This window comes from Schistocerca gregaria, chromosome 2, assembly GCF_023897955.1.
Source record: "Schistocerca gregaria isolate iqSchGreg1 chromosome 2, iqSchGreg1.2, whole genome shotgun sequence".
In the NCBI taxonomy this organism is placed as follows: Eukaryota; Metazoa; Arthropoda; class Insecta; order Orthoptera; family Acrididae; genus Schistocerca; species Schistocerca gregaria.
The window spans coordinates 1,016,763,689-1,016,787,991 of NC_064921.1; the positions used below are offsets into that span (position 1 = coordinate 1,016,763,689).

The 24,303-nt window shown below is 52.0% G+C and overlaps 74 non-coding genes across 74 annotated transcripts; 50 read left to right on the forward strand and 24 right to left on the reverse strand.

Annotated features, from left to right (window-relative positions):
* The first annotated feature begins 340 nt into the window (after positions 1-340).
* Positions 341-413, forward strand: Trnav-cac (transfer RNA valine (anticodon CAC)). Its single transcript has one exon. It is a non-coding gene; the product is annotated as a tRNA-Val (tRNA).
* A 158-nt stretch (positions 414-571) lies between these two features.
* On the forward strand, positions 572-644 carry Trnav-aac (transfer RNA valine (anticodon AAC)). The gene has a single exon. It is a non-coding gene; the product is annotated as a tRNA-Val (tRNA).
* Positions 645-837: 193 nt separating this feature from the next.
* On the reverse strand, positions 838-910 carry Trnap-ugg (transfer RNA proline (anticodon UGG)). Its single transcript has one exon. It is a non-coding gene; the product is annotated as a tRNA-Pro (tRNA).
* Positions 911-1,322: 412 nt separating this feature from the next.
* On the forward strand, positions 1,323-1,395 carry Trnav-cac (transfer RNA valine (anticodon CAC)). Its single transcript has one exon. It is a non-coding gene; the product is annotated as a tRNA-Val (tRNA).
* A 158-nt stretch (positions 1,396-1,553) lies between these two features.
* On the forward strand, positions 1,554-1,626 carry Trnav-aac (transfer RNA valine (anticodon AAC)). Its single transcript has one exon. It is a non-coding gene; the product is annotated as a tRNA-Val (tRNA).
* A 193-nt stretch (positions 1,627-1,819) lies between these two features.
* Trnap-ugg (transfer RNA proline (anticodon UGG)) lies at positions 1,820-1,891 on the reverse strand. Its single transcript has one exon. It is a non-coding gene; the product is annotated as a tRNA-Pro (tRNA).
* A 412-nt stretch (positions 1,892-2,303) lies between these two features.
* On the forward strand, positions 2,304-2,376 carry Trnav-cac (transfer RNA valine (anticodon CAC)). The gene has a single exon. It is a non-coding gene; the product is annotated as a tRNA-Val (tRNA).
* Positions 2,377-2,534: 158 nt separating this feature from the next.
* Positions 2,535-2,607, forward strand: Trnav-aac (transfer RNA valine (anticodon AAC)). Its single transcript has one exon. It is a non-coding gene; the product is annotated as a tRNA-Val (tRNA).
* Positions 2,608-2,800: 193 nt separating this feature from the next.
* Positions 2,801-2,873, reverse strand: Trnap-ugg (transfer RNA proline (anticodon UGG)). The gene has a single exon. It is a non-coding gene; the product is annotated as a tRNA-Pro (tRNA).
* A 412-nt stretch (positions 2,874-3,285) lies between these two features.
* Trnav-cac (transfer RNA valine (anticodon CAC)) lies at positions 3,286-3,358 on the forward strand. The gene has a single exon. It is a non-coding gene; the product is annotated as a tRNA-Val (tRNA).
* Positions 3,359-3,516: 158 nt separating this feature from the next.
* Trnav-aac (transfer RNA valine (anticodon AAC)) lies at positions 3,517-3,589 on the forward strand. Its single transcript has one exon. It is a non-coding gene; the product is annotated as a tRNA-Val (tRNA).
* A 192-nt stretch (positions 3,590-3,781) lies between these two features.
* Trnap-ugg (transfer RNA proline (anticodon UGG)) lies at positions 3,782-3,854 on the reverse strand. Its single transcript has one exon. It is a non-coding gene; the product is annotated as a tRNA-Pro (tRNA).
* A 412-nt stretch (positions 3,855-4,266) lies between these two features.
* Trnav-cac (transfer RNA valine (anticodon CAC)) lies at positions 4,267-4,339 on the forward strand. Its single transcript has one exon. It is a non-coding gene; the product is annotated as a tRNA-Val (tRNA).
* Positions 4,340-4,497: 158 nt separating this feature from the next.
* Trnav-aac (transfer RNA valine (anticodon AAC)) lies at positions 4,498-4,570 on the forward strand. The gene has a single exon. It is a non-coding gene; the product is annotated as a tRNA-Val (tRNA).
* A 193-nt stretch (positions 4,571-4,763) lies between these two features.
* On the reverse strand, positions 4,764-4,835 carry Trnap-ugg (transfer RNA proline (anticodon UGG)). The gene has a single exon. It is a non-coding gene; the product is annotated as a tRNA-Pro (tRNA).
* A 412-nt stretch (positions 4,836-5,247) lies between these two features.
* Trnav-cac (transfer RNA valine (anticodon CAC)) lies at positions 5,248-5,320 on the forward strand. Its single transcript has one exon. It is a non-coding gene; the product is annotated as a tRNA-Val (tRNA).
* A 158-nt stretch (positions 5,321-5,478) lies between these two features.
* On the forward strand, positions 5,479-5,551 carry Trnav-aac (transfer RNA valine (anticodon AAC)). The gene has a single exon. It is a non-coding gene; the product is annotated as a tRNA-Val (tRNA).
* A 193-nt stretch (positions 5,552-5,744) lies between these two features.
* On the reverse strand, positions 5,745-5,816 carry Trnap-ugg (transfer RNA proline (anticodon UGG)). Its single transcript has one exon. It is a non-coding gene; the product is annotated as a tRNA-Pro (tRNA).
* Positions 5,817-6,228: 412 nt separating this feature from the next.
* Positions 6,229-6,301, forward strand: Trnav-cac (transfer RNA valine (anticodon CAC)). The gene has a single exon. It is a non-coding gene; the product is annotated as a tRNA-Val (tRNA).
* Positions 6,302-6,459: 158 nt separating this feature from the next.
* Trnav-aac (transfer RNA valine (anticodon AAC)) lies at positions 6,460-6,532 on the forward strand. Its single transcript has one exon. It is a non-coding gene; the product is annotated as a tRNA-Val (tRNA).
* A 192-nt stretch (positions 6,533-6,724) lies between these two features.
* Trnap-ugg (transfer RNA proline (anticodon UGG)) lies at positions 6,725-6,797 on the reverse strand. Its single transcript has one exon. It is a non-coding gene; the product is annotated as a tRNA-Pro (tRNA).
* A 412-nt stretch (positions 6,798-7,209) lies between these two features.
* Trnav-cac (transfer RNA valine (anticodon CAC)) lies at positions 7,210-7,282 on the forward strand. The gene has a single exon. It is a non-coding gene; the product is annotated as a tRNA-Val (tRNA).
* A 158-nt stretch (positions 7,283-7,440) lies between these two features.
* Trnav-aac (transfer RNA valine (anticodon AAC)) lies at positions 7,441-7,513 on the forward strand. Its single transcript has one exon. It is a non-coding gene; the product is annotated as a tRNA-Val (tRNA).
* Positions 7,514-7,705: 192 nt separating this feature from the next.
* On the reverse strand, positions 7,706-7,778 carry Trnap-ugg (transfer RNA proline (anticodon UGG)). Its single transcript has one exon. It is a non-coding gene; the product is annotated as a tRNA-Pro (tRNA).
* Positions 7,779-8,190: 412 nt separating this feature from the next.
* On the forward strand, positions 8,191-8,263 carry Trnav-cac (transfer RNA valine (anticodon CAC)). Its single transcript has one exon. It is a non-coding gene; the product is annotated as a tRNA-Val (tRNA).
* A 158-nt stretch (positions 8,264-8,421) lies between these two features.
* Trnav-aac (transfer RNA valine (anticodon AAC)) lies at positions 8,422-8,494 on the forward strand. The gene has a single exon. It is a non-coding gene; the product is annotated as a tRNA-Val (tRNA).
* A 193-nt stretch (positions 8,495-8,687) lies between these two features.
* On the reverse strand, positions 8,688-8,759 carry Trnap-ugg (transfer RNA proline (anticodon UGG)). The gene has a single exon. It is a non-coding gene; the product is annotated as a tRNA-Pro (tRNA).
* A 412-nt stretch (positions 8,760-9,171) lies between these two features.
* Positions 9,172-9,244, forward strand: Trnav-cac (transfer RNA valine (anticodon CAC)). Its single transcript has one exon. It is a non-coding gene; the product is annotated as a tRNA-Val (tRNA).
* A 158-nt stretch (positions 9,245-9,402) lies between these two features.
* On the forward strand, positions 9,403-9,475 carry Trnav-aac (transfer RNA valine (anticodon AAC)). The gene has a single exon. It is a non-coding gene; the product is annotated as a tRNA-Val (tRNA).
* A 192-nt stretch (positions 9,476-9,667) lies between these two features.
* Positions 9,668-9,740, reverse strand: Trnap-ugg (transfer RNA proline (anticodon UGG)). Its single transcript has one exon. It is a non-coding gene; the product is annotated as a tRNA-Pro (tRNA).
* A 412-nt stretch (positions 9,741-10,152) lies between these two features.
* Positions 10,153-10,225, forward strand: Trnav-cac (transfer RNA valine (anticodon CAC)). The gene has a single exon. It is a non-coding gene; the product is annotated as a tRNA-Val (tRNA).
* Positions 10,226-10,383: 158 nt separating this feature from the next.
* Trnav-aac (transfer RNA valine (anticodon AAC)) lies at positions 10,384-10,456 on the forward strand. Its single transcript has one exon. It is a non-coding gene; the product is annotated as a tRNA-Val (tRNA).
* Positions 10,457-10,649: 193 nt separating this feature from the next.
* Trnap-ugg (transfer RNA proline (anticodon UGG)) lies at positions 10,650-10,721 on the reverse strand. Its single transcript has one exon. It is a non-coding gene; the product is annotated as a tRNA-Pro (tRNA).
* A 412-nt stretch (positions 10,722-11,133) lies between these two features.
* Positions 11,134-11,206, forward strand: Trnav-cac (transfer RNA valine (anticodon CAC)). Its single transcript has one exon. It is a non-coding gene; the product is annotated as a tRNA-Val (tRNA).
* Positions 11,207-11,364: 158 nt separating this feature from the next.
* Trnav-aac (transfer RNA valine (anticodon AAC)) lies at positions 11,365-11,437 on the forward strand. The gene has a single exon. It is a non-coding gene; the product is annotated as a tRNA-Val (tRNA).
* A 193-nt stretch (positions 11,438-11,630) lies between these two features.
* On the reverse strand, positions 11,631-11,702 carry Trnap-ugg (transfer RNA proline (anticodon UGG)). The gene has a single exon. It is a non-coding gene; the product is annotated as a tRNA-Pro (tRNA).
* Positions 11,703-12,114: 412 nt separating this feature from the next.
* Positions 12,115-12,187, forward strand: Trnav-cac (transfer RNA valine (anticodon CAC)). Its single transcript has one exon. It is a non-coding gene; the product is annotated as a tRNA-Val (tRNA).
* A 158-nt stretch (positions 12,188-12,345) lies between these two features.
* On the forward strand, positions 12,346-12,418 carry Trnav-aac (transfer RNA valine (anticodon AAC)). The gene has a single exon. It is a non-coding gene; the product is annotated as a tRNA-Val (tRNA).
* A 193-nt stretch (positions 12,419-12,611) lies between these two features.
* Trnap-ugg (transfer RNA proline (anticodon UGG)) lies at positions 12,612-12,683 on the reverse strand. Its single transcript has one exon. It is a non-coding gene; the product is annotated as a tRNA-Pro (tRNA).
* A 412-nt stretch (positions 12,684-13,095) lies between these two features.
* Trnav-cac (transfer RNA valine (anticodon CAC)) lies at positions 13,096-13,168 on the forward strand. Its single transcript has one exon. It is a non-coding gene; the product is annotated as a tRNA-Val (tRNA).
* Positions 13,169-13,326: 158 nt separating this feature from the next.
* Trnav-aac (transfer RNA valine (anticodon AAC)) lies at positions 13,327-13,399 on the forward strand. Its single transcript has one exon. It is a non-coding gene; the product is annotated as a tRNA-Val (tRNA).
* A 193-nt stretch (positions 13,400-13,592) lies between these two features.
* Trnap-ugg (transfer RNA proline (anticodon UGG)) lies at positions 13,593-13,664 on the reverse strand. The gene has a single exon. It is a non-coding gene; the product is annotated as a tRNA-Pro (tRNA).
* Positions 13,665-14,076: 412 nt separating this feature from the next.
* Trnav-cac (transfer RNA valine (anticodon CAC)) lies at positions 14,077-14,149 on the forward strand. The gene has a single exon. It is a non-coding gene; the product is annotated as a tRNA-Val (tRNA).
* A 158-nt stretch (positions 14,150-14,307) lies between these two features.
* On the forward strand, positions 14,308-14,380 carry Trnav-aac (transfer RNA valine (anticodon AAC)). Its single transcript has one exon. It is a non-coding gene; the product is annotated as a tRNA-Val (tRNA).
* Positions 14,381-14,573: 193 nt separating this feature from the next.
* On the reverse strand, positions 14,574-14,645 carry Trnap-ugg (transfer RNA proline (anticodon UGG)). Its single transcript has one exon. It is a non-coding gene; the product is annotated as a tRNA-Pro (tRNA).
* Positions 14,646-15,057: 412 nt separating this feature from the next.
* On the forward strand, positions 15,058-15,130 carry Trnav-cac (transfer RNA valine (anticodon CAC)). Its single transcript has one exon. It is a non-coding gene; the product is annotated as a tRNA-Val (tRNA).
* A 158-nt stretch (positions 15,131-15,288) lies between these two features.
* Trnav-aac (transfer RNA valine (anticodon AAC)) lies at positions 15,289-15,361 on the forward strand. The gene has a single exon. It is a non-coding gene; the product is annotated as a tRNA-Val (tRNA).
* Positions 15,362-15,554: 193 nt separating this feature from the next.
* On the reverse strand, positions 15,555-15,626 carry Trnap-ugg (transfer RNA proline (anticodon UGG)). Its single transcript has one exon. It is a non-coding gene; the product is annotated as a tRNA-Pro (tRNA).
* A 412-nt stretch (positions 15,627-16,038) lies between these two features.
* On the forward strand, positions 16,039-16,111 carry Trnav-cac (transfer RNA valine (anticodon CAC)). The gene has a single exon. It is a non-coding gene; the product is annotated as a tRNA-Val (tRNA).
* Positions 16,112-16,269: 158 nt separating this feature from the next.
* Positions 16,270-16,342, forward strand: Trnav-aac (transfer RNA valine (anticodon AAC)). Its single transcript has one exon. It is a non-coding gene; the product is annotated as a tRNA-Val (tRNA).
* Positions 16,343-16,535: 193 nt separating this feature from the next.
* Positions 16,536-16,607, reverse strand: Trnap-ugg (transfer RNA proline (anticodon UGG)). The gene has a single exon. It is a non-coding gene; the product is annotated as a tRNA-Pro (tRNA).
* Positions 16,608-17,019: 412 nt separating this feature from the next.
* Positions 17,020-17,092, forward strand: Trnav-cac (transfer RNA valine (anticodon CAC)). Its single transcript has one exon. It is a non-coding gene; the product is annotated as a tRNA-Val (tRNA).
* Positions 17,093-17,250: 158 nt separating this feature from the next.
* Positions 17,251-17,323, forward strand: Trnav-aac (transfer RNA valine (anticodon AAC)). The gene has a single exon. It is a non-coding gene; the product is annotated as a tRNA-Val (tRNA).
* A 193-nt stretch (positions 17,324-17,516) lies between these two features.
* Trnap-ugg (transfer RNA proline (anticodon UGG)) lies at positions 17,517-17,588 on the reverse strand. Its single transcript has one exon. It is a non-coding gene; the product is annotated as a tRNA-Pro (tRNA).
* A 412-nt stretch (positions 17,589-18,000) lies between these two features.
* Positions 18,001-18,073, forward strand: Trnav-cac (transfer RNA valine (anticodon CAC)). Its single transcript has one exon. It is a non-coding gene; the product is annotated as a tRNA-Val (tRNA).
* Positions 18,074-18,231: 158 nt separating this feature from the next.
* Trnav-aac (transfer RNA valine (anticodon AAC)) lies at positions 18,232-18,304 on the forward strand. Its single transcript has one exon. It is a non-coding gene; the product is annotated as a tRNA-Val (tRNA).
* Positions 18,305-18,497: 193 nt separating this feature from the next.
* Positions 18,498-18,569, reverse strand: Trnap-ugg (transfer RNA proline (anticodon UGG)). The gene has a single exon. It is a non-coding gene; the product is annotated as a tRNA-Pro (tRNA).
* Positions 18,570-18,981: 412 nt separating this feature from the next.
* Trnav-cac (transfer RNA valine (anticodon CAC)) lies at positions 18,982-19,054 on the forward strand. The gene has a single exon. It is a non-coding gene; the product is annotated as a tRNA-Val (tRNA).
* Positions 19,055-19,212: 158 nt separating this feature from the next.
* On the forward strand, positions 19,213-19,285 carry Trnav-aac (transfer RNA valine (anticodon AAC)). The gene has a single exon. It is a non-coding gene; the product is annotated as a tRNA-Val (tRNA).
* Positions 19,286-19,478: 193 nt separating this feature from the next.
* On the reverse strand, positions 19,479-19,550 carry Trnap-ugg (transfer RNA proline (anticodon UGG)). Its single transcript has one exon. It is a non-coding gene; the product is annotated as a tRNA-Pro (tRNA).
* A 412-nt stretch (positions 19,551-19,962) lies between these two features.
* Positions 19,963-20,035, forward strand: Trnav-cac (transfer RNA valine (anticodon CAC)). The gene has a single exon. It is a non-coding gene; the product is annotated as a tRNA-Val (tRNA).
* Positions 20,036-20,193: 158 nt separating this feature from the next.
* Positions 20,194-20,266, forward strand: Trnav-aac (transfer RNA valine (anticodon AAC)). Its single transcript has one exon. It is a non-coding gene; the product is annotated as a tRNA-Val (tRNA).
* A 193-nt stretch (positions 20,267-20,459) lies between these two features.
* Positions 20,460-20,531, reverse strand: Trnap-ugg (transfer RNA proline (anticodon UGG)). The gene has a single exon. It is a non-coding gene; the product is annotated as a tRNA-Pro (tRNA).
* A 412-nt stretch (positions 20,532-20,943) lies between these two features.
* Positions 20,944-21,016, forward strand: Trnav-cac (transfer RNA valine (anticodon CAC)). Its single transcript has one exon. It is a non-coding gene; the product is annotated as a tRNA-Val (tRNA).
* Positions 21,017-21,174: 158 nt separating this feature from the next.
* On the forward strand, positions 21,175-21,247 carry Trnav-aac (transfer RNA valine (anticodon AAC)). Its single transcript has one exon. It is a non-coding gene; the product is annotated as a tRNA-Val (tRNA).
* Positions 21,248-21,440: 193 nt separating this feature from the next.
* Positions 21,441-21,512, reverse strand: Trnap-ugg (transfer RNA proline (anticodon UGG)). The gene has a single exon. It is a non-coding gene; the product is annotated as a tRNA-Pro (tRNA).
* A 412-nt stretch (positions 21,513-21,924) lies between these two features.
* On the forward strand, positions 21,925-21,997 carry Trnav-cac (transfer RNA valine (anticodon CAC)). The gene has a single exon. It is a non-coding gene; the product is annotated as a tRNA-Val (tRNA).
* Positions 21,998-22,155: 158 nt separating this feature from the next.
* Positions 22,156-22,228, forward strand: Trnav-aac (transfer RNA valine (anticodon AAC)). Its single transcript has one exon. It is a non-coding gene; the product is annotated as a tRNA-Val (tRNA).
* A 193-nt stretch (positions 22,229-22,421) lies between these two features.
* On the reverse strand, positions 22,422-22,493 carry Trnap-ugg (transfer RNA proline (anticodon UGG)). The gene has a single exon. It is a non-coding gene; the product is annotated as a tRNA-Pro (tRNA).
* A 412-nt stretch (positions 22,494-22,905) lies between these two features.
* Positions 22,906-22,978, forward strand: Trnav-cac (transfer RNA valine (anticodon CAC)). The gene has a single exon. It is a non-coding gene; the product is annotated as a tRNA-Val (tRNA).
* Positions 22,979-23,136: 158 nt separating this feature from the next.
* On the forward strand, positions 23,137-23,209 carry Trnav-aac (transfer RNA valine (anticodon AAC)). The gene has a single exon. It is a non-coding gene; the product is annotated as a tRNA-Val (tRNA).
* Positions 23,210-23,402: 193 nt separating this feature from the next.
* Trnap-ugg (transfer RNA proline (anticodon UGG)) lies at positions 23,403-23,474 on the reverse strand. Its single transcript has one exon. It is a non-coding gene; the product is annotated as a tRNA-Pro (tRNA).
* A 412-nt stretch (positions 23,475-23,886) lies between these two features.
* Positions 23,887-23,959, forward strand: Trnav-cac (transfer RNA valine (anticodon CAC)). The gene has a single exon. It is a non-coding gene; the product is annotated as a tRNA-Val (tRNA).
* Positions 23,960-24,117: 158 nt separating this feature from the next.
* Trnav-aac (transfer RNA valine (anticodon AAC)) lies at positions 24,118-24,190 on the forward strand. The gene has a single exon. It is a non-coding gene; the product is annotated as a tRNA-Val (tRNA).
* The last annotated feature ends 113 nt before the right edge of the window (positions 24,191-24,303 follow it).

Below are 24,303 nucleotides of genomic sequence, written 5' to 3' on the forward strand. Positions count from 1 at the left end.
CTCGTGTAGGCTGGCGGGATGGGGGCGGCGCGAATTCCCGCGGTCGGCGGCCTTCCTGGGCTATTGGTACCTTCATGTAGAGCTGCCGCTGGGCTCGCACTCCCTGCTGCTAAGAAAGTGATTGCTTTTGCTGCTATGATTTGCAATCACGACTGCGGGAAACGCCGCTATTTCGTTAGGAGTGCTACGGCAGACACCTTCTCGAGCACCCCGAAGACTTCTTGAGCCCTTGGCTGTGATGGTTTCCAGGCTGTCAAAAGAACTGTCGCGTGTGCATTCACGGACGGGAGAGAGGCTGAGGTAATTGCGAGTGAACGGAGATGGACTCCTCCCGTTCGCAGTTTCCGTAGTGTAGCGGTTATCACGTCTGCTTCACACGCAGAAGGTCCCCGGTTCGATCCCGGGCGGGAACAGTATTTTCCTGCCTATGTCGTATTGTACTCCAGTGAGCCACGACATGTGAGGATCTTCTGCATGTACCTTTGTTCTGCAAGTAGCGCATTTATTTAATTTCTTAGTAACGATGACAACACCAGCACGAGTTGTCTCTAATGTAAGGCGCACACAAGTAGTTTCCGTGGTGTAGCGGTTATCACGTCTGCCTAACACGCAGAAGGTCCCCGTGTCGATCCCGGGCGGAAACACTAATTTAACATTAAAAAAAAAGACATACTAACATGCATCTGCTACCATCTGTACCCAAAAACCTTCGTAATCGCCTTCACACGTCAGATCAGTGTCAATTGCTCACATCAAATATGAAATTCATTTGATACTGACGCCGAGCATTTTGCGTCGACTCAGCCACTCACGTGCGACCAGTTTGCACAAAACGCTAGTGCTCGTCCGGGATTTGAACCCGGGACCTCCTGCACCCAAAGCAGGAATCATACCCCTAGACCAACGAGCCATCTGACGTGGCAGACGACTATTATTTCAGTGCACTGGGTCCCTCGATGTGGTCCAGGGTGCTCTGGAAAGTCTCGTGTAGGCTGGCGGGATGGGGGCGGCGCGAATTCCCGCGGTCGGCGGCCTTCCTGGGCTATTGGTACCTTCATGTAGAGCTGCCGCTGGGCTCGCACTCCCTGCTGCTAAGAAAGTGATTGCTTTTGCTGCTATGATTTGCAATCACGACTGCGGGAAACGCCGCTATTTCGTTAGGGGTGCTACGGCAGACACCTTCTCGAGCACCCCGAAGACTTCTTGAGCCCTTGGCTGTGATGGTTTCCAGTCTGTCAAAAGAACTGTCGCGTGTGCATTCACGGACGGGAGAGAGGCTGAGGTAATTGCGAGTGAACGGAGATGGACTCCTCCCGTTCGCAGTTTCCGTAGTGTAGCGGTTATCACGTCTGCTTCACACGCAGAAGGTCCCCGGTTCGATCCCGGGCGGGAACAGTATTTTCCTGCCTATGTCGTATTGTACTCCAGTGAGCCACGACATGTGAGGATCTTCTGCATGTACCTTTGTTCTGCAAGTAGCGCATTTATTTAATTTCTTAGTAACGATGACAACACCAGCACGAGTTGTCTCTAATGTAAGGCGCACACAAGTAGTTTCCGTGGTGTAGCGGTTATCACGTCTGCCTAACACGCAGAAGGTCCCCGTGTCGATCCCGGGCGGAAACACTATTTTATCATTAAAAACAAGACATACTAACATGCATCTGCTACCATCTGTACCCAAAAACCTTCGTAATCGCCTTCACACGTCAGATCAGTGTCAATTGCTCACATCAAATATGAAATTCATTTGATACTGACGCCGAGCATTTTGCGTCGACTCAGCCACTCACGTGCGACCAGTTTGCACAAAACGCTAGGGCTCGTCCGGGATTTGAACCCGGGACCTCCTGCACCCAAAGCAGGAATCATACCCCTAGACCAACGAGCCATCTGACGTGGCAGATGACTATTATTTCAGTGCACTGGGTCCCTCGATGTGGTCCAGGGTGCTCTGGAAAGTCTCGTGTAGGCTGGCGGGATGGGGGCGGCGCGAATTCCCGCGGTCGGCGGCCTTCCTGGGCTATTGGTACCTTCATGTAGAGCTGCCGCTGGGCTCGCACTCCCTGCTGCTAAGAAAGTGATTGCTTTTGCTGCTATGATTTGCAATCACGACTGCGGGAAACGCCGCTATTTCGTTAGGGGTGCTACGGCAGACACCTTCTCGAGCACCCCGAAGACTTCTTGAGCCCTTGGCTGTGATGGTTTCCAGGCTGTCAAAAGAACTGTCGCGTGTGCATTCACGGACGGGAGAGAGGCTGAGGTAATTGCGAGTGAACGGAGATGGACTCCTCCCGTTCGCAGTTTCCGTAGTGTAGCGGTTATCACGTCTGCTTCACACGCAGAAGGTCCCCGGTTCGATCCCGGGCGGGAACAGTATTTTCCTGCCTATGTCGTATTGTACTCCAGTGAGCCACGACATGTGAGGATCTTCTGCATGTACCTTTGTTCTGCAAGTAGCGCATTTATTTAATTTCTTAGTAACGATGACAACACCAGCACGAGTTGTCTCTAATGTAAGGCGCACACAAGTAGTTTCCGTGGTGTAGCGGTTATCACGTCTGCCTAACACGCAGAAGGTCCCCGTGTCGATCCCGGGCGGAAACACTAATTTAACATTAAAAAAAAAGACATACTAACATGCATCTGCTACCATCTGTACCCAAAAAGCTTCGTAATCGCCTTCACACGTCAGATCAGTGTCAATTGCTCACATCAAATATGAAATTCATTTGATACTGACGCCGAGCATTTTGCGTCGACTCAGCCACTCACGTGCGACCAGTTTGCACAAAACGCTAGTGCTCGTCCGGGATTTGAACCCGGGACCTCCTGCACCCAAAGCAGGAATCATACCCCTAGACCAACGAGCCATCTGACGTGGCAGACGACTATTATTTCAGTGCACTGGGTCCCTCGATGTGGTCCAGGGTGCTCTGGAAAGTCTCGTGTAGGCTGGCGGGATGGGGGCGGCGCGAATTCCCGCGGTCGGCGGCCTTCCTGGGCTATTGGTACCTTCATGTAGAGCTGCCGCTGGGCTCGCACTCCCTGCTGCTAAGAAAGTGATTGCTTTTGCTGCTATGATTTGCAATCACGACTGCGGGAAACGCCGCTATTTCGTTAGGGGTGCTACGGCAGACACCTTCTCGAGCACCCCGAAGACTTCTTGAGCCCTTGGCTGTGATGGTTTCCAGGCTGTCAAAAGAACTGTCGCGTGTGCATTCACGGACGGGAGAGAGGCTGAGGTAATTGCGAGTGAACGGAGATGGACTCCTCCCGTTCGCAGTTTCCGTAGTGTAGCGGTTATCACGTCTGCTTCACACGCAGAAGGTCCCCGGTTCGATCCCGGGCGGGAACAGTATTTTCCTGCCTATGTCGTATTGTACTCCAGTGAGCCACGACATGTGAGGATCTTCTGCATGTACCTTTGTTCTGCAAGTAGCGCATTTATTTAATTTCTTAGTAACGATGACAACACCAGCACGAGTTGTCTCTAATGTAAGGCGCACACAAGTAGTTTCCGTGGTGTAGCGGTTATCACGTCTGCCTAACACGCAGAAGGTCCCCGTGTCGATCCCGGGCGGAAACACTTTTTTATCATTAAAAACAAGACATACTAACATGCATCTGCTACCATCTGTACCCAAAAACCTTCGTAATCGCCTTCACACGTCAGATCAGTGTCAATTGCTCACATCAAATATGAAATTCATTTGATACTGACGCCGAGCATTTTGCGTCGACTCAGCCACTCACGTGCGACCAGTTTGCACAAAACGCTAGTGCTCGTCCGGGATTTGAACCCGGGACCTCCTGCACCCAAAGCAGGAATCATACCCCTAGACCAACGAGCCATCTGACGTGGCAGACGACTATTATTTCAGTGCACTGGGTCCCTCGATGTGGTCCAGGGTGCTCTGGAAAGTCTCGTGTAGGCTGGCGGGATGGGGGCGGCGCGAATTCCCGCGGTCGGCGGCCTTCCTGGGCTATTGGTACCTTCATGTAGAGCTGCCGCTGGGCTCGCACTCCCTGCTGCTAAGAAAGTGATTGCTTTTGCTGCTATGATTTGCAATCACGACTGCGGGAAACGCCGCTATTTCGTTAGGGGTGCTACGGCAGACACCTTCTCGAGCACCCCGAAGACTTCTTGAGCCCTTGGCTGTGATGGTTTCCAGGCTGTCAAAAGAACTGTCGCGTGTGCATTCACGGACGGGAGAGAGGCTGAGGTAATTGCGAGTGAACGGAGATGGACTCCTCCCGTTCGCAGTTTCCGTAGTGTAGCGGTTATCACGTCTGCTTCACACGCAGAAGGTCCCCGGTTCGATCCCGGGCGGGAACAGTATTTTCCTGCCTATGTCGTATTGTACTCCAGTGAGCCACGACATGTGAGGATCTTCTGCATGTACCTTTGTTCTGCAAGTAGCGCATTTATTTAATTTCTTAGTAACGATGACAACACCAGCACGAGTTGTCTCTAATGTAAGGCGCACACAAGTAGTTTCCGTGGTGTAGCGGTTATCACGTCTGCCTAACACGCAGAAGGTCCCCGTGTCGATCCCGGGCGGAAACACTATTTTATCATTAAAAACAAGACATACTAACATGCATCTGCTACCATCTGTACCCAAAAACCTTCGTAATCGCCTTCACACGTCAGATCAGTGTCAATTGCTCACATCAAATATGAAATTCATTTGATACTGACGCCGAGCATTTTGCGTCGACTCAGCCACTCACGTGCGACCAGTTTGCACAAAACGCTAGGGCTCGTCCGGGATTTGAACCCGGGACCTCCTGCACCCAAAGCAGGAATCATACCCCTAGACCAACGAGCCATCTGACGTGGCAAATGACTATTATTTCAGTGCACTGGGTCCCTCGATGTGGTCCAGGGTGCTCTGGAAAGTCTCGTGTAGGCTGGCGGGATGGGGGCGGCGCGAATTCCCGCGGTCGGCGGCCTTCCTGGGCTATTGGTACCTTCATGTAGAGCTGCCGCTGGGCTCGCACTCCCTGCTGCTAAGAAAGTGATTGCTTTTGCTGCTATGATTTGCAATCACGACTGCGGGAAACGCCGCTATTTCGTTAGGGGTGCTACGGCAGACACCTTCTCGAGCACCCCGAAGACTTCTTGAGCCCTTGGCTGTGATGGTTTCCAGTCTGTCAAAAGAACTGTCGCGTGTGCATTCACGGACGGGAGAGAGGCTGAGGTAATTGCGAGTGAACGGAGATGGACTCCTCCCGTTCGCAGTTTCCGTAGTGTAGCGGTTATCACGTCTGCTTCACACGCAGAAGGTCCCCGGTTCGATCCCGGGCGGGAACAGTATTTTCCTGCCTATGTCGTATTGTACTCCAGTGAGCCACGACATGTGAGGATCTTCTGCATGTACCTTTGTTCTGCAAGTAGCGCATTTATTTAATTTCTTAGTAACGATGACAACACCAGCACGAGTTGTCTCTAATGTAAGGCGCACACAAGTAGTTTCCGTGGTGTAGCGGTTATCACGTCTGCCTAACACGCAGAAGGTCCCCGTGTCGATCCCGGGCGGAAACACTATTTTATCATTAAAAACAAGACATACTAACATGCATCTGCTACCATCTGTACCCAAAAACCTTCGTAATCGCCTTCACACGTCAGATCAGTGTCAATTGCTCACATCAAATATGAAATTCATTTGATACTGACGCCGAGCATTTTGCGTCGACTCAGCCACTCACGTGCGACCAGTTTGCACAAAACGCTAGGGCTCGTCCGGGATTTGAACCCGGGACCTCCTGCACCCAAAGCAGGAATCATACCCCTAGACCAACGAGCCATCTGACGTGGCAGATGACTATTATTTCAGTGCACTGGGTCCCTCGATGTGGTCCAGGGTGCTCTGGAAAGTCTCGTGTAGGCTGGCGGGATGGGGGCGGCGCGAATTCCCGCGGTCGGCGGCCTTCCTGGGCTATTGGTACCTTCATGTAGAGCTGCCGCTGGGCTCGCACTCCCTGCTGCTAAGAAAGTGATTGCTTTTGCTGCTATGATTTGCAATCACGACTGCGGGAAACGCCGCTATTTCGTTAGGGGTGCTACGGCAGACACCTTCTCGAGCACCCCGAAGACTTCTTGAGCCCTTGGCTGTGATGGTTTCCAGGCTGTCAAAAGAACTGTCGCGTGTGCATTCACGGACGGGAGAGAGGCTGAGGTAATTGCGAGTCAACGGAGATGGACTCCTCCCGTTCGCAGTTTCCGTAGTGTAGCGGTTATCACGTCTGCTTCACACGCAGAAGGTCCCCGGTTCGATCCCGGGCGGGAACAGTATTTTCCTGCCTATGTCGTATTGTACTCCAGTGAGCCACGACATGTGAGGATCTTCTGCATGTACCTTTGTTCTGCAAGTAGCGCATTTATTTAATTTCTTAGTAACGATGACAACACCAGCACGAGTTGTCTCTAATGTAAGGCGCACACAAGTAGTTTCCGTGGTGTAGCGGTTATCACGTCTGCCTAACACGCAGAAGGTCCCCGTGTCGATCCCGGGCGGAAACACTTTTTTATCATTAAAAACAAGACATACTAACATGCATCTGCTACCATCTGTACCCAAAAACCTTCGTAATCGCCTTCACACGTCAGATCAGTGTCAATTGCTCACATCAAATATGAAATTCATTTGATACTGACGCCGAGCATTTTGCGTCGACTCAGCCACTCACGTGCGACCAGTTTGCACAAAACGCTAGTGCTCGTCCGGGATTTGAACCCGGGACCTCCTGCACCCAAAGCAGGAATCATACCCCTAGACCAACGAGCCATCTGACGTGGCAGACGACTATTATTTCAGTGCACTGGGTCCCTCGATGTGGTCCAGGGTGCTCTGGAAAGTCTCGTGTAGGCTGGCGGGATGGGGGCGGCGCGAATTCCCGCGGTCGGCGGCCTTCCTGGGCTATTGGTACCTTCATGTAGAGCTGCCGCTGGGCTCGCACTCCCTGCTGCTAAGAAAGTGATTGCTTTTGCTGCTATGATTTGCAATCACGACTGCGGGAAACGCCGCTATTTCGTTAGGGGTGCTACGGCAGACACCTTCTCGAGCACCCCGAAGACTTCTTGAGCCCTTGGCTGTGATGGTTTCCAGGCTGTCAAAAGAACTGTCGCGTGTGCATTCACGGACGGGAGAGAGGCTGAGGTAATTGCGAGTGAACGGAGATGGACTCCTCCCGTTCGCAGTTTCCGTAGTGTAGCGGTTATCACGTCTGCTTCACACGCAGAAGGTCCCCGGTTCGATCCCGGGCGGGAACAGTATTTTCCTGCCTATGTCGTATTGTACTCCAGTGAGCCACGACATGTGAGGATCTTCTGCATGTACCTTTGTTCTGCAAGTAGCGCATTTATTTAATTTCTTAGTAACGATGACAACACCAGCACGAGTTGTCTCTAATGTAAGGCGCACACAAGTAGTTTCCGTGGTGTAGCGGTTATCACGTCTGCCTAACACGCAGAAGGTCCCCGTGTCGATCCCGGGCGGAAACACTTTTTTATCATTAAAAACAAGACATACTAACATGCATCTGCTACCATCTGTACCCAAAAACCTTCGTAATCGCCTTCACACGTCAGATCAGTGTCAATTGCTCACATCAAATATGAAATTCATTTGATACTGACGCCGAGCATTTTGCGTCGACTCAGCCACTCACGTGCGACCAGTTTGCACAAAACGCTAGTGCTCGTCCGGGATTTGAACCCGGGACCTCCTGCACCCAAAGCAGGAATCATACCCCTAGACCAACGAGCCATCTGACGTGGCAGACGACTATTATTTCAGTGCACTGGGTCCCTCGATGTGGTCCAGGGTGCTCTGGAAAGTCTCGTGTAGGCTGGCGGGATGGGGGCGGCGCGAATTCCCGCGGTCGGCGGCCTTCCTGGGCTATTGGTACCTTCATGTAGAGCTGCCGCTGGGCTCGCACTCCCTGCTGCTAAGAAAGTGATTGCTTTTGCTGCTATGATTTGCAATCACGACTGCGGGAAACGCCGCTATTTCGTTAGGGGTGCTACGGCAGACACCTTCTCGAGCACCCCGAAGACTTCTTGAGCCCTTGGCTGTGATGGTTTCCAGGCTGTCAAAAGAACTGTCGCGTGTGCATTCACGGACGGGAGAGAGGCTGAGGTAATTGCGAGTGAACGGAGATGGACTCCTCCCGTTCGCAGTTTCCGTAGTGTAGCGGTTATCACGTCTGCTTCACACGCAGAAGGTCCCCGGTTCGATCCCGGGCGGGAACAGTATTTTCCTGCCTATGTCGTATTGTACTCCAGTGAGCCACGACATGTGAGGATCTTCTGCATGTACCTTTGTTCTGCAAGTAGCGCATTTATTTAATTTCTTAGTAACGATGACAACACCAGCACGAGTTGTCTCTAATGTAAGGCGCACACAAGTAGTTTCCGTGGTGTAGCGGTTATCACGTCTGCCTAACACGCAGAAGGTCCCCGTGTCGATCCCGGGCGGAAACACTATTTTATCATTAAAAACAAGACATACTAACATGCATCTGCTACCATCTGTACCCAAAAACCTTCGTAATCGCCTTCACACGTCAGATCAGTGTCAATTGCTCACATCAAATATGAATTTCATTTGATACTGACGCCGAGCATTTTGCGTCGACTCAGCCACTCACGTGCGACCAGTTTGCACAAAACGCTAGGGCTCGTCCGGGATTTGAACCCGGGACCTCCTGCACCCAAAGCAGGAATCATACCCCTAGACCAACGAGCCATCTGACGTGGCAAATGACTATTATTTCAGTGCACTGGGTCCCTCGATGTGGTCCAGGGTGCTCTGGAAAGTCTCGTGTAGGCTGGCGGGATGGGGGCGGCGCGAATTCCCGCGGTCGGCGGCCTTCCTGGGCTATTGGTACCTTCATGTAGAGCTGCCGCTGGGCTCGCACTCCCTGCTGCTAAGAAAGTGATTGCTTTTGCTGCTATGATTTGCAATCACGACTGCGGGAAACGCCGCTATTTCGTTAGGGGTGCTACGGCAGACACCTTCTCGAGCACCCCGAAGACTTCTTGAGCCCTTGGCTGTGATGGTTTCCAGGCTGTCAAAAGAACTGTCGCGTGTGCATTCACGGACGGGAGAGAGGCTGAGGTAATTGCGAGTGAACGGAGATGGACTCCTCCCGTTCGCAGTTTCCGTAGTGTAGCGGTTATCACGTCTGCTTCACACGCAGAAGGTCCCCGGTTCGATCCCGGGCGGGAACAGTATTTTCCTGCCTATGTCGTATTGTACTCCAGTGAGCCACGACATGTGAGGATCTTCTGCATGTACCTTTGTTCTGCAAGTAGCGCATTTATTTAATTTCTTAGTAACGATGACAACACCAGCACGAGTTGTCTCTAATGTAAGGCGCACACAAGTAGTTTCCGTGGTGTAGCGGTTATCACGTCTGCCTAACACGCAGAAGGTCCCCGTGTCGATCCCGGGCGGAAACACTTTTTTATCATTAAAAACAAGACATACTAACATGCATCTGCTACCATCTGTACCCAAAAACCTTCGTAATCGCCTTCACACGTCAGATCAGTGTCAATTGCTCACATCAAATATGAAATTCATTTGATACTGACGCCGAGCATTTTGCGTCGACTCAGCCACTCACGTGCGACCAGTTTGCACAAAACGCTAGTGCTCGTCCGGGATTTGAACCCGGGACCTCCTGCACCCAAAGCAGGAATCATACCCCTAGACCAACGAGCCATCTGACGTGGCAGACGACTATTATTTCAGTGCACTGGGTCCCTCGATGTGGTCCAGGGTGCTCTGGAAAGTCTCGTGTAGGCTGGCGGGATGGGGGCGGCGCGAATTCCCGCGGTCGGCGGCCTTCCTGGGCTATTGGTACCTTCATGTAGAGCTGCCGCTGGGCTCGCACTCCCTGCTGCTAAGAAAGTGATTGCTTTTGCTGCTATGATTTGCAATCACGACTGCGGGAAACGCCGCTATTTCGTTAGGGGTGCTACGGCAGACACCTTCTCGAGCACCCCGAAGACTTCTTGAGCCCTTGGCTGTGATGGTTTCCAGGCTGTCAAAAGAACTGTCGCGTGTGCATTCACGGACGGGAGAGAGGCTGAGGTAATTGCGAGTGAACGGAGATGGACTCCTCCCGTTCGCAGTTTCCGTAGTGTAGCGGTTATCACGTCTGCTTCACACGCAGAAGGTCCCCGGTTCGATCCCGGGCGGGAACAGTATTTTCCTGCCTATGTCGTATTGTACTCCAGTGAGCCACGACATGTGAGGATCTTCTGCATGTACCTTTGTTCTGCAAGTAGCGCATTTATTTAATTTCTTAGTAACGATGACAACACCAGCACGAGTTGTCTCTAATGTAAGGCGCACACAAGTAGTTTCCGTGGTGTAGCGGTTATCACGTCTGCCTAACACGCAGAAGGTCCCCGTGTCGATCCCGGGCGGAAACACTATTTTATCATTAAAAACAAGACATACTAACATGCATCTGCTACCATCTGTACCCAAAAACCTTCGTAATCGCCTTCACACGTCAGATCAGTGTCAATTGCTCACATCAAATATGAATTTCATTTGATACTGACGCCGAGCATTTTGCGTCGACTCAGCCACTCACGTGCGACCAGTTTGCACAAAACGCTAGGGCTCGTCCGGGATTTGAACCCGGGACCTCCTGCACCCAAAGCAGGAATCATACCCCTAGACCAACGAGCCATCTGACGTGGCAAATGACTATTATTTCAGTGCACTGGGTCCCTCGATGTGGTCCAGGGTGCTCTGGAAAGTCTCGTGTAGGCTGGCGGGATGGGGGCGGCGCGAATTCCCGCGGTCGGCGGCCTTCCTGGGCTATTGGTACCTTCATGTAGAGCTGCCGCTGGGCTCGCACTCCCTGCTGCTAAGAAAGTGATTGCTTTTGCTGCTATGATTTGCAATCACGACTGCGGGAAACGCCGCTATTTCGTTAGGGGTGCTACGGCAGACACCTTCTCGAGCACCCCGAAGACTTCTTGAGCCCTTGGCTGTGATGGTTTCCAGTCTGTCAAAAGAACTGTCGCGTGTGCATTCACGGACGGGAGAGAGGCTGAGGTAATTGCGAGTGAACGGAGATGGACTCCTCCCGTTCGCAGTTTCCGTAGTGTAGCGGTTATCACGTCTGCTTCACACGCAGAAGGTCCCCGGTTCGATCCCGGGCGGGAACAGTATTTTCCTGCCTATGTCGTATTGTACTCCAGTGAGCCACGACATGTGAGGATCTTCTGCATGTACCTTTGTTCTGCAAGTAGCGCATTTATTTAATTTCTTAGTAACGATGACAACACCAGCACGAGTTGTCTCTAATGTAAGGCGCACACAAGTAGTTTCCGTGGTGTAGCGGTTATCACGTCTGCCTAACACGCAGAAGGTCCCCGTGTCGATCCCGGGCGGAAACACTATTTTATCATTAAAAACAAGACATACTAACATGCATCTGCTACCATCTGTACCCAAAAACCTTCGTAATCGCCTTCACACGTCAGATCAGTGTCAATTGCTCACATCAAATATGAATTTCATTTGATACTGACGCCGAGCATTTTGCGTCGACTCAGCCACTCACGTGCGACCAGTTTGCACAAAACGCTAGGGCTCGTCCGGGATTTGAACCCGGGACCTCCTGCACCCAAAGCAGGAATCATACCCCTAGACCAACGAGCCATCTGACGTGGCAAATGACTATTATTTCAGTGCACTGGGTCCCTCGATGTGGTCCAGGGTGCTCTGGAAAGTCTCGTGTAGGCTGGCGGGATGGGGGCGGCGCGAATTCCCGCGGTCGGCGGCCTTCCTGGGCTATTGGTACCTTCATGTAGAGCTGCCGCTGGGCTCGCACTCCCTGCTGCTAAGAAAGTGATTGCTTTTGCTGCTATGATTTGCAATCACGACTGCGGGAAACGCCGCTATTTCGTTAGGGGTGCTACGGCAGACACCTTCTCGAGCACCCCGAAGACTTCTTGAGCCCTTGGCTGTGATGGTTTCCAGTCTGTCAAAAGAACTGTCGCGTGTGCATTCACGGACGGGAGAGAGGCTGAGGTAATTGCGAGTGAACGGAGATGGACTCCTCCCGTTCGCAGTTTCCGTAGTGTAGCGGTTATCACGTCTGCTTCACACGCAGAAGGTCCCCGGTTCGATCCCGGGCGGGAACAGTATTTTCCTGCCTATGTCGTATTGTACTCCAGTGAGCCACGACATGTGAGGATCTTCTGCATGTACCTTTGTTCTGCAAGTAGCGCATTTATTTAATTTCTTAGTAACGATGACAACACCAGCACGAGTTGTCTCTAATGTAAGGCGCACACAAGTAGTTTCCGTGGTGTAGCGGTTATCACGTCTGCCTAACACGCAGAAGGTCCCCGTGTCGATCCCGGGCGGAAACACTATTTTATCATTAAAAACAAGACATACTAACATGCATCTGCTACCATCTGTACCCAAAAACCTTCGTAATCGCCTTCACACGTCAGATCAGTGTCAATTGCTCACATCAAATATGAATTTCATTTGATACTGACGCCGAGCATTTTGCGTCGACTCAGCCACTCACGTGCGACCAGTTTGCACAAAACGCTAGGGCTCGTCCGGGATTTGAACCCGGGACCTCCTGCACCCAAAGCAGGAATCATACCCCTAGACCAACGAGCCATCTGACGTGGCAAATGACTATTATTTCAGTGCACTGGGTCCCTCGATGTGGTCCAGGGTGCTCTGGAAAGTCTCGTGTAGGCTGGCGGGATGGGGGCGGCGCGAATTCCCGCGGTCGGCGGCCTTCCTGGGCTATTGGTACCTTCATGTAGAGCTGCCGCTGGGCTCGCACTCCCTGCTGCTAAGAAAGTGATTGCTTTTGCTGCTATGATTTGCAATCACGACTGCGGGAAACGCCGCTATTTCGTTAGGGGTGCTACGGCAGACACCTTCTCGAGCACCCCGAAGACTTCTTGAGCCCTTGGCTGTGATGGTTTCCAGGCTGTCAAAAGAACTGTCGCGTGTGCATTCACGGACGGGAGAGAGGCTGAGGTAATTGCGAGTGAACGGAGATGGACTCCTCCCGTTCGCAGTTTCCGTAGTGTAGCGGTTATCACGTCTGCTTCACACGCAGAAGGTCCCCGGTTCGATCCCGGGCGGGAACAGTATTTTCCTGCCTATGTCGTATTGTACTCCAGTGAGCCACGACATGTGAGGATCTTCTGCATGTACCTTTGTTCTGCAAGTAGCGCATTTATTTAATTTCTTAGTAACGATGACAACACCAGCACGAGTTGTCTCTAATGTAAGGCGCACACAAGTAGTTTCCGTGGTGTAGCGGTTATCACGTCTGCCTAACACGCAGAAGGTCCCCGTGTCGATCCCGGGCGGAAACACTTTTTTATCATTAAAAACAAGACATACTAACATGCATCTGCTACCATCTGTACCCAAAAACCTTCGTAATCGCCTTCACACGTCAGATCAGTGTCAATTGCTCACATCAAATATGAATTTCATTTGATACTGACGCCGAGCATTTTGCGTCGACTCAGCCACTCACGTGCGACCAGTTTGCACAAAACGCAAGGGCTCATCCGGGATTTGAACCCGGGACCTCCTGCACCCAAAGCAGGAATCATACCCCTAGACCAACGAGCCATCTGACGTGGCAGACGACTATTATTTCAGTGCACTGGGTCCCTCGATGTGGTCCAGGGTGCTCTGGAAAGTCTCGTGTAGGCTGGCGGGATGGGGGCGGCGCGAATTCCCGCGGTCGGCGGCCTTCCTGGGCTATTGGTACCTTCATGTAGAGCTGCCGCTGGGCTCGCACTCCCTGCTGCTAAGAAAGTGATTGCTTTTGCTGCTATGATTTTCAATCACGACTGCGGGAAACGCCGCTATTTCGTTAGGGGTGCTACGGCAGACACCTTCTCGAGCACCCCGAAGACTTCTTGAGCCCTTGGCTGTGATGGTTTCCAGTCTGTCAAAAGAACTGTCGCGTGTGCATTCACGGACGGGAGAGAGGCTGAGGTAATTGCGAGTGAACGGAGATGGACTCCTCCCGTTCGCAGTTTCCGTAGTGTAGCGGTTATCACGTCTGCTTCACACGCAGAAGGTCCCCGGTTCGATCCCGGGCGGGAACAGTATTTTCCTGCCTATGTCGTATTGTACTCCAGTGAGCCACGACATGTGAGGATCTTCTGCATGTACCTTTGTTCTGCAAGTAGCGCATTTATTTAATTTCTTAGTAACGATGACAACACCAGCACGAGTTGTCTCTAATGTAAGGCGCACACAAGTAGTTTCCGTGGTGTAGCGGTTATCACGTCTGCCTAACACGCAGAAGGTCCCCGTGTCGATCCCGGGCGGAAACACTATTTTATCATTAAAAACAAGACATACTAACATGCATCTGCTACCATCTGTACCCAAAAACCTTCGTAATCGCCTTCACACGTCAGATCAGTGTCAATTGCTCACATCAAATATGAATTTCATTTGATACTGACGCCGAGCATTTTGCGTCGACTCAGCCACTCACGTGCGACCAGTTTGCACAAAACGCTAGGGCTCGTCCGGGATTTGAACCCGGGACCTCCTGCACCCAAAGCAGGAATCATACCCCTAGACCAACGAGCCATCTGACGTGGCAAATGACTATTATTTCAGTGCACTGGGTCCCTCGATGTGGTCCAGGGTGCTCTGGAAAGTCTCGTGTAGGCTGGCGGGATGGGGGCGGCGCGAATTCCCGCGGTCGGCGGCCTTCCTGGGCTATTGGTACCTTCATGTAGAGCTGCCGCTGGGCTCGCACTCCCTGCTGCTAAGAAAGTGATTGCTTTTGCTGCTATGATTTGCAATCACGACTGCGGGAAACGCCGCTATTTCGTTAGGGGTGCTACGGCAGACACCTTCTCGAGCACCCCGAAGACTTCTTGAGCCCTTGGCTGTGATGGTTTCCAGGCTGTCAAAAGAACTGTCGCGTGTGCATTCACGGACGGGAGAGAGGCTGAGGTAATTGCGAGTCAACGGAGATGGACTCCTCCCGTTCGCAGTTTCCGTAGTGTAGCGGTTATCACGTCTGCTTCACACGCAGAAGGTCCCCGGTTCGATCCCGGGCGGGAACAGTATTTTCCTGCCTATGTCGTATTGTACTCCAGTGAGCCACGACATGTGAGGATCTTCTGCATGTACCTTTGTTCTGCAAGTAGCGCATTTATTTAATTTCTTAGTAACGATGACAACACCAGCACGAGTTGTCTCTAATGTAAGGCGCACACAAGTAGTTTCCGTGGTGTAGCGGTTATCACGTCTGCCTAACACGCAGAAGGTCCCCGTGTCGATCCCGGGCGGAAACACTTTTTTATCATTAAAAACAAGACATACTAACATGCATCTGCTACCATCTGTACCCAAAAACCTTCGTAATCGCCTTCACACGTCAGATCAGTGTCAATTGCTCACATCAAATATGAATTTCATTTGATACTGACGCCGAGCATTTTGCGTCGACTCAGCCACTCACGTGCGACCAGTTTGCACAAAACGCAAGGGCTCATCCGGGATTTGAACCCGGGACCTCCTGCACCCAAAGCAGGAATCATACCCCTAGACCAACGAGCCATCTGACGTGGCAGACGACTATTATTTCAGTGCACTGGGTCCCTCGATGTGGTCCAGGGTGCTCTGGAAAGTCTCGTGTAGGCTGGCGGGATGGGGGCGGCGCGAATTCCCGCGGTCGGCGGCCTTCCTGGGCTATTGGTACCTTCATGTAGAGCTGCCGCTGGGCTCGCACTCCCTGCTGCTAAGAAAGTGATTGCTTTTGCTGCTATGATTTTCAATCACGACTGCGGGAAACGCCGCTATTTCGTTAGGGGTGCTACGGCAGACACCTTCTCGAGCACCCCGAAGACTTCTTGAGCCCTTGGCTGTGATGGTTTCCAGTCTGTCAAAAGAACTGTCGCGTGTGCATTCACGGACGGGAGAGAGGCTGAGGTAATTGCGAGTAAACGGAGATGGACTCCTCCCGTTCGCAGTTTCTGTAGTGTAGCGGTTATCACGTCTGCTTCACACGCAGAAGGTCCCCGGTTCGATCCCGGGCGGGAACAGTATTTTCCTGCCTATGTCGTATTGTACTCCAGTGAGCCACGACATGTGAGGATCTTCTGCATGTACCTTTGTTCTGCAAGTAGCGCATTTATTTAATTTCTTAGTAACGATGACAACACCAGCACGAGTTGTCTCTAATGTAAGGCTCACACAAGTAGTTTCCGTGGTGTAGCGGTTATCACGTCTGCCTAACACGCAGAAGGTCCCCGTGTCGATCCCGGGCGGAAACACTTTTTTATCATTAAAAACAAGACATACTAACATGCATCTGCTACCATCTGTACCCAAAAACCTTCGTAATCGCCTTCACACGTCAGATCAGTGTCAATTGCTCACATCAAATATGAATTTCATTTGATACTGACGCCGAGCATTTTGCGTCGACTCAGCCACTCACGTGCGACCAGTTTGCACAAAACGCTAGGGCTCATCCGGGATTTGAACCCGGGACCTCCTGCACCCAAAGCAGGAACCATACCCCTAGACCAACGAGCCATCTGACGTGGCAAATGACTATTATTTCAGTGCACTGGGTCCCTCGATGTGGTCCAGGGTGCTCTGGAAAGTCTCGTGTAGGCTGGCGGGATGGGGGCGGCGCGAATTCCCGCGGTCGGCGGCCTTCCTGGGCTATTGGTACCTTCATGTAGAGCTGCCGCTGGGCTCGCACTCCCTGCTGCTAAGAAAGTGATTGCTTTTGCTGCTATGATTTGCAATCACGACTGCGGGAAACGCCGCTATTTCGTTAGGGGTGCTACGGCAGACACCTTCTCGAGCACCCCGAAGACTTCTTGAGCCCTTGGCTGTGATGGTTTCCAGGCTGTCAAAAGAACTGTCGCGTGTGCATTCACGGACGGGAGAGAGGCTGAGGTAATTGCGAGTGAACGGAGATGGACTCCTCCCGTTCGCAGTTTCCGTAGTGTAGCGGTTATCACGTCTGCTTCACACGCAGAAGGTCCCCGTTTCGATCCCGGGCGGGAACAGTATTTTCCTGCCTATGTCGTATTGTACTCCAGTGAGCCACGACATGTGAGGATCTTCTGCATGTACCTTTGTTCTGCAAGTAGCGCATTTATTTAATTTCTTAGTAACGATGACAACACCAGCACGAGTTGTCTCTAATGTAAGGCGCACACAAGTAGTTTCCGTGGTGTAGCGGTTATCACGTCTGCCTAACACGCAGAAGGTCCCCGTGTCGATCCCGGGCGGAAACACTATTTTATCATTAAAAACAAGACATACTAACATGCATCTGCTACCATCTGTACCCAAAAACCTTCGTAATCGCCTTCACACGTCAGATCAGTGTCAATTGCTCACATCAAATATGAATTTCATTTGATACTGACGCCGAGCATTTTGCGTCGACTCAGCCACTCACGTGCGACCAGTTTGCACAAAACGCTAGGGCTCGTCCGGGATTTGAACCCGGGACCTCCTGCACCCAAAGCAGGAATCATACCCCTAGACCAACGAGCCATCTGACGTGGCAAATGACTATTATTTCAGTGCACTGGGTCCCTCGATGTGGTCCAGGGTGCTCTGGAAAGTCTCGTGTAGGCTGGCGGGATGGGGGCGGCGCGAATTCCCGCGGTCGGCGGCCTTCCTGGGCTATTGGTACCTTCATGTAGAGCTGCCGCTGGGCTCGCACTCCCTGCTGCTAAGAAAGTGATTGCTTTTGCTGCTATGATTTGCAATCACGACTGCGGGAAACGCCGCTATTTCGTTAGGGGTGCTACGGCAGACACCTTCTCGAGCACCCCGAAGACTTCTTGAGCCCTTGGCTGTGATGGTTTCCAGGCTGTCAAAAGAACTGTCGCGTGTGCATTCACGGACGGGAGAGAGGCTGAGGTAATTGCGAGTGAACGGAGATGGACTCCTCCCGTTCGCAGTTTCCGTAGTGTAGCGGTTATCACGTCTGCTTCACACGCAGAAGGTCCCCGGTTCGATCCCGGGCGGGAACAGTATTTTCCTGCCTATGTCGTATTGTACTCCAGTGAGCCACGACATGTGAGGATCTTCTGCATGTACCTTTGTTCTGCAAGTAGCGCATTTATTTAATTTCTTAGTAACGATGACAACACCAGCACGAGTTGTCTCTAATGTAAGGCGCACACAAGTAGTTTCCGTGGTGTAGCGGTTATCACGTCTGCCTAACACGCAGAAGGTCCCCGTGTCGATCCCGGGCGGAAACACTTTTTTATCATTAAAAACAAGACATACTAACATGCATCTGCTACCATCTGTACCCAAAAACCTTCGTAATCGCCTTCACACGTCAGATCAGTGTCAATTGCTCACATCAAATATGAATTTCATTTGATACTGACGCCGAGCATTTTGCGTCGACTCAGCCACTCACGTGCGACCAGTTTGCACAAAACGCAAGGGCTCATCCGGGATTTGAACCCGGGACCTCCTGCACCCAAAGCAGGAATCATACCCCTAGACCAACGAGCCATCTGACGTGGCAGACGACTATTATTTCAGTGCACTGGGTCCCTCGATGTGGTCCAGGGTGCTCTGGAAAGTCTCGTGTAGGCTGGCGGGATGGGGGCGGCGCGAATTCCCGCGGTCGGCGGCCTTCCTGGGCTATTGGTACCTTCATGTAGAGCTGCCGCTGGGCTCGCACTCCCTGCTGCTAAGAAAGTGATTGCTTTTGCTGCTATGATTTTCAATCACGACTGCGGGAAACGCCGCTATTTCGTTAGGGGTGCTACGGCAGACACCTTCTCGAGCACCCCGAAGACTTCTTGAGCCCTTGGCTGTGATGGTTTCCAGGCTGTCAAAAGAACTGTCGCGTGTGCATTCACGGACGGGAGAGAGGCTGAGGTAATTGCGAGTGAACGGAGATGGACTCCTCCCGTTCGCAGTTTCCGTAGTGTAGCGGTTATCACGTCTGCTTCACACGCAGAAGGTCCCCGGTTCGATCCCGGGCGGGAACAGTATTTTCCTGCCTATGTCGTATTGTACTCCAGTGAGCCACGACATGTGAGGATCTTCTGCATGTACCTTTGTTCTGCAAGTAGCGCATTTATTTAATTTCTTAGTAACGATGACAACACCAGCACGAGTTGTCTCTAATGTAAGGCGCACACAAGTAGTTTCCGTGGTGTAGCGGTTATCACGTCTGCCTAACACGCAGAAGGTCCCCGTGTCGATCCCGGGCGGAAACACTATTTTATCATTAAAAACAAGACATACTAACATGCATCTGCTACCATCTGTACCCAAAAACCTTCGTAATCGCCTTCACACGTCAGATCAGTGTCAATTGCTCACATCAAATATGAATTTCATTTGATACTGACGCCGAGCATTTTGCGTCGACTCAGCCACTCACGTGCGACCAGTTTGCACAAAACGCTAGGGCTCGTCCGGGATTTGAACCCGGGACCTCCTGCACCCAAAGCAGGAATCATACCCCTAGACCAACGAGCCATCTGACGTGGCAAATGACTATTATTTCAGTGCACTGGGTCCCTCGATGTGGTCCAGGGTGCTCTGGAAAGTCTCGTGTAGGCTGGCGGGATGGGGGCGGCGCGAATTCCCGCGGTCGGCGGCCTTCCTGGGCTATTGGTACCTTCATGTAGAGCTGCCGCTGGGCTCGCACTCCCTGCTGCTAAGAAAGTGATTGCTTTTGCTGCTATGATTTGCAATCACGACTGCGGGAAACGCCGCTATTTCGTTAGGGGTGCTACGGCAGACACCTTCTCGAGCACCCCGAAGACTTCTTGAGCCCTTGGCTGTGATGGTTTCCAGGCTGTCAAAAGAACTGTCGCGTGTGCATTCACGGACGGGAGAGAGGCTGAGGTAATTGCGAGTGAACGGAGATGGACTCCTCCCGTTCGCAGTTTCCGTAGTGTAGCGGTTATCACGTCTGCTTCACACGCAGAAGGTCCCCGGTTCGATCCCGGGCGGGAACAGTATTTTCCTGCCTATGTCGTATTGTACTCCAGTGAGCCACGACATGTGAGGATCTTCTGCATGTACCTTTGTTCTGCAAGTAGCGCATTTATTTAATTTCTTAGTAACGATGACAACACCAGCACGAGTTGTCTCTAATGTAAGGCGCACACAAGTAGTTTCCGTGGTGTAGCGGTTATCACGTCTGCCTAACACGCAGAAGGTCCCCGTGTCGATCCCGGGCGGAAACACTTTTTTATCATTAAAAACAAGACATACTAACATGCATCTGCTACCATCTGTACCCAAAAACCTTCGTAATCGCCTTCACACGTCAGATCAGTGTCAATTGCTCACATCAAATATGAATTTCATTTGATACTGACGCCGAGCATTTTGCGTCGACTCAGCCACTCACGTGCGACCAGTTTGCACAAAACGCAAGGGCTCATCCGGGATTTGAACCCGGGACCTCCTGCACCCAAAGCAGGAATCATACCCCTAGACCAACGAGCCATCTGACGTGGCAGACGACTATTATTTCAGTGCACTGGGTCCCTCGATGTGGTCCAGGGTGCTCTGGAAAGTCTCGTGTAGGCTGGCGGGATGGGGGCGGCGCGAATTCCCGCGGTCGGCGGCCTTCCTGGGCTATTGGTACCTTCATGTAGAGCTGCCGCTGGGCTCGCACTCCCTGCTGCTAAGAAAGTGATTGCTTTTGCTGCTATGATTTTCAATCACGACTGCGGGAAACGCCGCTATTTCGTTAGGGGTGCTACGGCAGACACCTTCTCGAGCACCCCGAAGACTTCTTGAGCCCTTGGCTGTGATGGTTTCCAGTCTGTCAAAAGAACTGTCGCGTGTGCATTCACGGACGGGAGAGAGGCTGAGGTAATTGCGAGTGAACGGAGATGGACTCCTCCCGTTCGCAGTTTCCGTAGTGTAGCGGTTATCACGTCTGCTTCACACGCAGAAGGTCCCCGGTTCGATCCCGGGCGGGAACAGTATTTTCCTGCCTATGTCGTATTGTACTCCAGTGAGCCACGACATGTGAGGATCTTCTGCATGTACCTTTGTTCTGCAAGTAGCGCATTTATTTAATTTCTTAGTAACGATGACAACACCAGCACGAGTTGTCTCTAATGTAAGGCGCACACAAGTAGTTTCCGTGGTGTAGCGGTTATCACGTCTGCCTAACACGCAGAAGGTCCCCGTGTCGATCCCGGGCGGAAACACTTTTTTATCATTAAAAACAAGACATACTAACATGCATCTGCTACCATCTGTACCCAAAAACCTTCGTAATCGCCTTCACACGTCAGATCAGTGTCAATTGCTCACATCAAATATGAATTTCATTTGATACTGACGCCGAGCATTTTGCGTCGACTCAGCCACTCACGTGCGACCAGTTTGCACAAAACGCTAGGGCTCATCCGGGATTTGAACCCGGGACCTCCTGCACCCAAAGCAGGAACCATACCCCTAGACCAACGAGCCATCTGACGTGGCAAATGACTATTATTTCAGTGCACTGGGTCCCTCGATGTGGTCCAGGGTGCTCTGGAAAGTCTCGTGTAGGCTGGCGGGATGGGGGCGGCGCGAATTCCCGCGGTCGGCGGCCTTCCTGGGCTATTGGTACCTTCATGTAGAGCTGCCGCTGGGCTCGCACTCCCTGCTGCTAAGAAAGTGATTGCTTTTGCTGCTATGATTTGCAATCACGACTGCGGGAAACGCCGCTATTTCGTTAGGGGTGCTACGGCAGACACCTTCTCGAGCACCCCGAAGACTTCTTGAGCCCTTGGCTGTGATGGTTTCCAGGCTGTCAAAAGAACTGTCGCGTGTGCATTCACGGACGGGAGAGAGGCTGAGGTAATTGCGAGTGAACGGAGATGGACTCCTCCCGTTCGCAGTTTCCGTAGTGTAGCGGTTATCACGTCTGCTTCACACGCAGAAGGTCCCCGTTTCGATCCCGGGCGGGAACAGTATTTTCCTGCCTATGTCGTATTGTACTCCAGTGAGCCACGACATGTGAGGATCTTCTGCATGTACCTTTGTTCTGCAAGTAGCGCATTTATTTAATTTCTTAGTAACGATGACAACACCAGCACGAGTTGTCTCTAATGTAAGGCGCACACAAGTAGTTTCCGTGGTGTAGCGGTTATCACGTCTGCCTAACACGCAGAAGGTCCCCGTGTCGATCCCGGGCGGAAACACTATTTTATCATTAAAAACAAGACATACTAACATGCATCTGCTACCATCTGTACCCAAAAACCTTCGTAATCGCCTTCACACGTCAGATCAGTGTCAATTGCTCACATCAAATATGAAATTCATTTGATACTGACGCCGAGCATTTTGCGTCGACTCAGCCACTCACGTGCGACCAGTTTGCACAAAACGCTAGGGCTCGTCCGGGATTTGAACCCGGGACCTCCTGCACCCAAAGCAGGAATCATACCCCTAGACCAACGAGCCATCTGACGTGGCAGATGACTATTATTTCAGTGCACTGGGTCCCTCGATGTGGTCCAGGGTGCTCTGGAAAGTCTCGTGTAGGCTGGCGGGATGGGGGCGGCGCGAATTCCCGCGGTCGGCGGCCTTCCTGGGCTATTGGTACCTTCATGTAGAGCTGCCGCTGGGCTCGCACTCCCTGCTGCTAAGAAAGTGATTGCTTTTGCTGCTATGATTTGCAATCACGACTGCGGGAAACGCCGCTATTTCGTTAGGGGTGCTACGGCAGACACCTTCTCGAGCACCCCGAAGACTTCTTGAGCCCTTGGCTGTGATGGTTTCCAGGCTGTCAAAAGAACTGTCGCGTGTGCATTCACGGACGGGAGAGAGGCTGAGGTAATTGCGAGTGAACGGAGATGGACTCCTCCCGTTCGCAGTTTCCGTAGTGTAGCGGTTATCACGTCTGCTTCACACGCAGAAGGTCCCCGGTTCGATCCCGGGCGGGAACAGTATTTTCCTGCCTATGTCGTATTGTACTCCAGTGAGCCACGACATGTGAGGATCTTCTGCATGTACCTTTGTTCTGCAAGTAGCGCATTTATTTAATTTCTTAGTAACGATGACAACACCAGCACGAGTTGTCTCTAATGTAAGGCGCACACAAGTAGTTTCCGTGGTGTAGCGGTTATCACGTCTGCCTAACACGCAGAAGGTCCCCGTGTCGATCCCGGGCGGAAACACTATTTTATCATTAAAAACAAGACATACTAACATGCATCTGCTACCATCTGTACCCAAAAACCTTCGTAATCGCCTTCACACGTCAGATCAGTGTCAATTGCTCACATCAAATATGAAATTCATTTGATACTGACGCCGAGCATTTTGCGTCGACTCAGCCACTCACGTGCGACCAGTTTGCACAAAACGCTAGGGCTCGTCCGGGATTTGAACCCGGGACCTCCTGCACCCAAAGCAGGAATCATACCCCTAGACCAACGAGCCATCTGACGTGGCAGATGACTATTATTTCAGTGCACTGGGTCCCTCGATGTGGTCCAGGGTGCTCTGGAAAGTCTCGTGTAGGCTGGCGGGATGGGGGCGGCGCGAATTCCCGCGGTCGGCGGCCTTCCTGGGCTATTGGTACCTTCATGTAGAGCTGCCGCTGGGCTCGCACTCCCTGCTGCTAAGAAAGTGATTGCTTTTGCTGCTATGATTTGCAATCACGACTGCGGGAAACGCCGCTATTTCGTTAGGGGTGCTACGGCAGACACCTTCTCGAGCACCCCGAAGACTTCTTGAGCCCTTGGCTGTGATGGTTTCCAGGCTGTCAAAAGAACTGTCGCGTGTGCATTCACGGACGGGAGAGAGGCTGAGGTAATTGCGAGTGAACGGAGATGGACTCCTCCCGTTCGCAGTTTCCGTAGTGTAGCGGTTATCACGTCTGCTTCACACGCAGAAGGTCCCCGGTTCGATCCCGGGCGGGAACAGTATTTTCCTGCCTATGTCGTATTGTACTCCAGTGAGCCACGACATGTGAGGATCTTCTGCATGTACCTTTGTTCTGCAAGTAGCGCATTTATTTAATTTCTTAGTAACGATGACAACACCAGCACGAGTTGTCTCTAATGTAAGGCGCACACAAGTAGTTTCCGTGGTGTAGCGGTTATCACGTCTGCCTAACACGCAGAAGGTCCCCGTGTCGATCCCGGGCGGAAACACTATTTTATCATTAAAAACAAGACATACTAACATGCATCTGCTACCATCTGTACCCAAAAACCTTCGTAATCGCCTTCACACGTCAGATCAGTGTCAATTGCTCACATCAAAT